Source organism: Sinocyclocheilus grahami, unplaced genomic scaffold, assembly GCF_001515645.1.
Source record: "Sinocyclocheilus grahami isolate Dianchi unplaced genomic scaffold, SAMN03320097.WGS_v1.1 scaffold483.1, whole genome shotgun sequence".
Lineage (NCBI taxonomy): Eukaryota > Metazoa > Chordata > Actinopteri > Cypriniformes > Cyprinidae > Sinocyclocheilus > Sinocyclocheilus grahami.
Window position 1 is genome coordinate 298,161 of NW_015505662.1, and position 6,596 is coordinate 304,756.

At 41.0% G+C, this 6,596-nt stretch overlaps 1 pseudogene; it reads left to right on the plus strand.

Moving 5' to 3' along the window:
* Positions 1 to 6,595, plus strand: part of LOC107553843 (receptor-type tyrosine-protein phosphatase eta-like) — a 35,275-nt pseudogene extending 28,680 nt beyond the window's left edge.
* Position 6,596: the final 1 nt, after the last annotated feature.

Consider the following 6,596-nt stretch of genomic DNA (forward strand, 5'->3'; position numbering starts at 1 on the left):
CATATGAGACTGCTTCAGCATTGGCTTCATGACCGAGCCCCGAGAGTTTGCTTCTCCGGACACGTCCCACTGCCAGCTGTTTTACTCCCTGTCCGAGGGTACCCTCAGCACGGATGCGCTGGTACACAGCTGGCCTCGGGGCCTACGCGAATATGCGTTTCCCCCAGTGAGCCTTCTCGCACAGACATTGTGCATGGTCAGGGAGGATGAGGAGCAGGTCCTCTTAGTAGCGCCATACTGGCCCAGTCGGACTTCCCGGTGGGAAGACCCCCATAGATGCCCGATCGAGGTCATGCCCTCCTTACTTTACGAGAGGAGTGGCATCTTCTTGGGCATTGGCGCGGGGCGCCTCGATAGCAGACATCTGTAGAGCTGCCAGCTGGGCGACACCTAACGCGTTTGCGAAATTCTATAATCTCCGTGTAGAGCCCGTGTCCTCTCGTGTACTTACCTCAGAGGGTCAGGAACACCGAACCCACTCGGTATTGATCACGCTTGCTGCGCCATTCCCCTCTACGGACCGGACATGTGCGCTAAAGTGCTTCTCAGTTCAGTTTCCCTTTTGTTGAACGCTATGGAGGTCCTCCCGCACCCTCTGCGGTCAAGCGTGCCGGAGCGCCAGATGCCAGGTTCAGCACTCGTATGTATGCCCAAGGTCAGCCCTTGTGCTGGGCTAGGTGCCCATGTGTAGTGATCACGGTTAGCCCGTGTCTTTCCCTAGCAGAGATTTCTCTGCCATATCTGCTGTGTATTGATCTGACCCCAGATTCGCTGAGTCTACCGCAGGGACTTCCATATGTAGTACAGCGCTATGGCCAGTCCATATGTGTAACTTCCACATGATACCTCCTTTATGTAGGATGTGGCTTCCGTAGCGTTCCCCTACTTGGGTACGCTTTCCCAGTGTTATCCAATATCCCACTGTATGAAACAGCAGTGGCGGACACCAATGCCTACGCCCTGTCCTATCTTCCGCCCCAACTGGCGTGGGGGGACTTGCTGGCTTTCGCAGGGCACTGGAGAGGGTCAGCAATAGTGGCATTTTCAATACGGATCCCAATTCGTCAGTCACTGACGTAACATCGAACCTGACTGACTGAAAGGGAACGTCTCGGTTACGTATGTAACCCTCGTTCCCTGAAGGAGGGGACGGAGACTTTATGTTCCATCGCCACAGTTGCTGTACCACCACTGTATGGCCGAGGCACACAGTCTCGGCTCCTAAGCAAAAAACTGAATGTGCGACTGCACGCGCTCTCCTTATATACCCACGCTTCAGGGCAGGGTGTGCGAGGGAAAGATCGCATGCCAACACTTATTTGCTTGTTTTGTTAACACTCAAAGGTGATTGGTCTTTCAAGCGAGGTCCCAATTCGTCAGTCACTGACGTAATGTCTCCGTTCCGTCTTTCAGGGAACAAGGGTTACATTCATAACCAAGATGTTCTTATTTACATCTTAAATAAAATGCAATTTTTTAACCTTTCTATCAGCCAATGATAATTCTGAAAGAAAATGCAGAGAGCACAGATCAGTGGCTGAGAACTGATTGACAGATAAACCACGAGCTCTTAAATCACTGTGTTCTTGTTAATGTTCTGGTTATTTTATTTCGGTGTACAGTTTGTTAATTTTGTGCAAAGCATACAGTTAAAGTAAACTTCATCATTCAGCTGAACTGTGCACGTTTAACTTAGACACTTCATGTCTTGATCCATTCATGCAATAAACGCATGTCTACTGCTGAGCTGTGGGCTATGACTAATTTCATGCACAATGCAGACAACATTACAATTTAAAATCAATCGGAGCTACAGAAATTCATTGTAATTTTTACAAATAAAGCTTCATATTATGTGTCAGGATCATGGACTGTCTGTGTCATGTTTTGCTCCTGTTTCTGTTCCCTTATTTGGTCATGTTTCTGTCCTCGTTTTGTTAATTGGTTTGATTTGTCATCCCTTACACCTGTGTTTCCCCAAACATCCCCTGTATTTAAGTCCTAGTCTGTGCAGTCTTGTCTCTGTTGGTTCTACTTGTTATGTTCATGTGTTTCCTGCCGTTCCCAGTGTTGGATGTACCCTGTGTTTCTTGGATTAAAGACTGTTTCGTTTATTCCTCGTCGCCATCGTTCCCCGTGTGTTCTTGTTAATGTTCTGGTTATTTTATTTCGGTGTACAGTTTGTTAATTTTGTGCAAAGCATACAGTTAAAGTAAACTTCATCATTCAGCTGAACTGTGCACGTTTAACTTAGACACTTCATGTCTTGATCCATTCATTCAACGCATGTCTACTGCTGAGCTGTGGGCTATGACTAATTTCATGCACAATGCAGACAACATTACAATTTAAAATCAATCGGAGCTACAGAAATTCATTGTAATTTTTACAAATAAAGCTTCATATTATGTGTCAGGATCATGGACTGTCTGTGTCATGTTTTGCTCCTGTTTCTGTTCCCTTATTTGGTCATGTTTCTGTCCTCGTTTTGTTAATTGGTTTGATTTGTCATCCCTTACACCTGTGTTTCCCCAAACATCCCCTGTATTTAAGTCCTAGTCTGTGCAGTCTTGTCTCTGTTGGTTCTACTTGTTATGTTCATGTGTTTCCTGCCGTTCCCAGTGTTGGATGTACCCTGTGTTTCTTGGATTAAAGACTGTTTCGTTTATTCCTCGTCGCCATCGTTCCCCGCCATCACAGATGGTGACATTATGGGAAGGCTACTTTCTATGACCTTTTTCCAGCTGTCATTGTGAAATTAGGTTCCTCCAATCTAAAAAAAAAAAAAAGAATAAAAAAAGAATCGAAAACAACAGTGAGGATTTGATTCTTGGAATCGAGTCCCAGCGATTCCAGAACCGGGAATCGGACTCGATTCAACAGCCCTAGATGAACCACTTGAAATAGCGTTGTCCTTTAAAGTTCAATTGACTGCTGATGATACATCTGGAAATGCAACAGTCACAGACACATCAGTGATGTCACACCAGTAAAACATTACTGGTCTGACTGCTGGAGTCAATTTTACATTTTGCATCACTGCCACTGTAGCAGATGCACCAACAGAAAGTGAATCTGTCTGTATCTCAGCATGGACTAGTATGTAGACTTTCAAAACATTTGTCCTTTGCTTATTTACTCCAAGTGCTTAACTTCTGACCCACAAACAATTACTATTGTAAATTATATACTAAAATATTATTGGAATTTATTAATTGAAACAGTATTTCAAAGTATTTTCATACTGTAAAATGTTCCAGTCTTTTTGCTCTTAATTTAGCAAATATCTGAGATTTTAGCATTAAAGCCAACTGATATTTACTGTATTTGTGGAACCATGTACGATTACATCTCATTGACATACCTGGACTCAATGAGGTTAACAAATATTATTATAATTTATAATAGCATTGTTCCAACAGCTGTTTTAGTTCATTTCGTTACCACTAATCATGTTACTTTCTCTCCACACACAGAGCCAGATGTGATCAGGAATCTCACAGTGACCGAAATCACAACATCATCTGTGGTTCTGACATGGGAAGAACCAGTTGGAAATAGATCTTTCTTTAAAATTCAATGGGCTGATGATAAAACAAGTGGAAATTCAACAACTACTAATACTTCCTATCACATTACTGGTCTGACTGCTGGAGTCAATTACACATTTTTCATCACAGCTGTTGCAGCAGATAAATCAACAGAAGGAGAATCAGTGTTTACCTCAAACTATACTAGTATGTTTTCCACTTAAATGTTTCATGATTCCCGTATCTGGATATTCATATTGACTGAAGCTTTTCATATATTTACATTTTCACTACAGTAAGTTTTCAGAATTAGTATTTTAATCCCTAAATGTCTGTCATTTTACTCACAGAGCCTGACGTCATAATGAACCTCACAGCTGTTGATATTATAACATCCTCTGTCTTACTAAACTGGACTAAACCAAATGGCCAAAGCTTCCGTTACCGTGTAGAATATAAAAACAACAGTGTGACTACTGAAAACACCTCCATCGAGATAAATTATCTGACTCCTGGAGCGCAGTACACATTCAGAGTGTTTGCAGTTGCAGCTGATCATGTGACCGAGGGGAGAGCCAATCAGATTTCACTGTATACCAGTAAGGCCTCTGATTGGATGTTTAATCTGAGTGAATCTGCTGAAACTTCAGCTTTGAAATAATCTCACCTTTTCTTGCCTTTAGCAGAAAATTATACAGCAACATCTTAAGCACCTACAAATGCTTTACAAATTCCTAATTGTATCAATCTTACTTGTTTATCTCCACTTCTGACTTTAGCTGGAAAAATGAGTGTTATTGTCTTATTGCATTATTGACAAACTAGTTTCCTGTTTAACACTGTAAAGCTGCTTTGACACAACCAAAATTGTATAAAGCGCTATACAAATAAAGGTGACTTGACTTGACTTCTCACCAGCATTTATGATTTGTCCTTCTCTTCCTACACAGAGCCAGATGTGATCAGGAATCTCAGAGTGTCTGAAATCACAACATCATCTGTGTTTCTGACATGGGAAGAACCAGCCGGAAATAGAGATTTCTTTAAATTTAATTGGACTGATGAGAAAACATCTAATCATGTAACAACCAATAGGAAAGGTGACTTGACTTGACTTCTCACCAGCATTTATGATTTGTCCTTCTCTTCCTACACAGAGCCAGATGTGATCAGGAATCTCAGAGTGTCTGAAATCACAACATCATCTGTGTTTCTGACATGGGAAGAACCAGCCGGAAATAGAGATTTCTTTAAATTTAATTGGACTGATGAGAAAACATCTAATCATGTAACAACCAATAGCCCATGGTATAACATCACTGATCTGACTGCTGGAGTCAATTACACATTTATCATCACAGCTGTTGCGGCAGATAAATCAACAGAAGGAGAATCAGTGGTTACCTCTAAATATACAAGTATGTTTTCAACGTAAATGTTTCTGGACTCCCCTAGCTGGATATTCATATTGACTGATGCCTTTCATATCTTCACTACAGTAAGTTTTCAGGATTTGTATTTTAATCCCCAAACATCTGTCATTTTTACTCACAGAGCCTGACGTCATAATGAACATCACAGCTGCTGATATTACAACATCCTCAGTCTTACTAAATTGGACTAAACCAAATGGCCAAAGCTCCCATTACCATGTAGAATATGAAAATAACAGTGTGACTACTGAAAACACCTCCATTGAGATAAATGATCTGACTCCTGGAGCACAGTACACATTCAGAGTGTTTGCAGTTGCAGCTGATCATGTGACCGAGGGGAGAGCCAATCAGATTTCACTGTATACCAGTAAGGCCTCTGAATGGATGTTTAATCTGAGTGAATCTGCTGAACCTTCAGCCTTGAAATAATCTCACATTTTCTTGCCTTTAGCAGAAAACTATACAGCAACATCTTGAGATCCCAGACTCATGAATTCTGGCCTTATTACAATTGTTTTATCAATTCATAATTGTATCACTCATACTTGTATACTTACCTTTTCATCAACAGTGATGACTTGCCCTTCTTTTCTCCACACAGAGCCAGATGTGATCAGGAATCTCAGAGTGTCTGAAATCACAACATCATCTGTGTTTCTGACATGGGAAGAACCAGCCGGAAATAGATCTTTTTTTATACTTAATTGGACTGATGAGAAATTGGACTTGACCAGAAATTCAATAGAAACTACTAACACTTCCTATAACATCAATGGTCTTACTGCTGGAGTCAATTACACATTTATCATCACAGCTGTTACTGCAGATAAATCAACAGAAGGAGAATCATTGGTTACCTCAAATTATACTAGTATGTTTTTCACATTTCCTGTTACTTTTAAGTGTACTCTTGAACCTTCACAAGATTTCAGGATTCACATTTTAATCCCTAAATGTCTGTCATTTTTACTCACAGAGCCTGACGTCATTATGAACCTCACAGCTGCTGATATTACAACATCCTCAGTCTTACTAAATTGGACTAAACCAAATGGCCAAAGCTCCCATTACCGTGTAGAATATGAAAATAACAGTGTGACAGCTGAAAACACCTCCATCGAGATAAATGATCTGACTCCCGGAGCACAGTACACATTCAGAGTGTTTGCAGTTGCAGCTGATCATGTGACCGAGGGGAGAGCCAATCAGATTTCACTGTATACCAGTAAGGCCTCTGAATGGATGTTTAATCTGAGTGAATCTGCTGAACCTTCAGCCTTGAAATAATCTCACATTTTCTTGCCTTTAGCAGAAAACTATACAGCAACATCTTGAGATCCCAGACTCATGAATTCTGGCCTTATTACAATTGTTTTATCAATTCATAATTGTATCACTCATACTTGTATACTTACCTTTTCATCAACAGTGATGACTTGCCCTTCTTTTCTCCACACAGAGCCAGATGTGATCAGGAATCTCAGAGTGTCTGAAATCACAACATCATCTGTGTTTCTGACATGGGAAGAACCAGCCGGAAATAGATCTTTTTTTATACTTAATTGGACTGATGAGAAATTGGACTTGACCAGAAATTCAATAGAAACTACTAACACTTCCTATAACATCA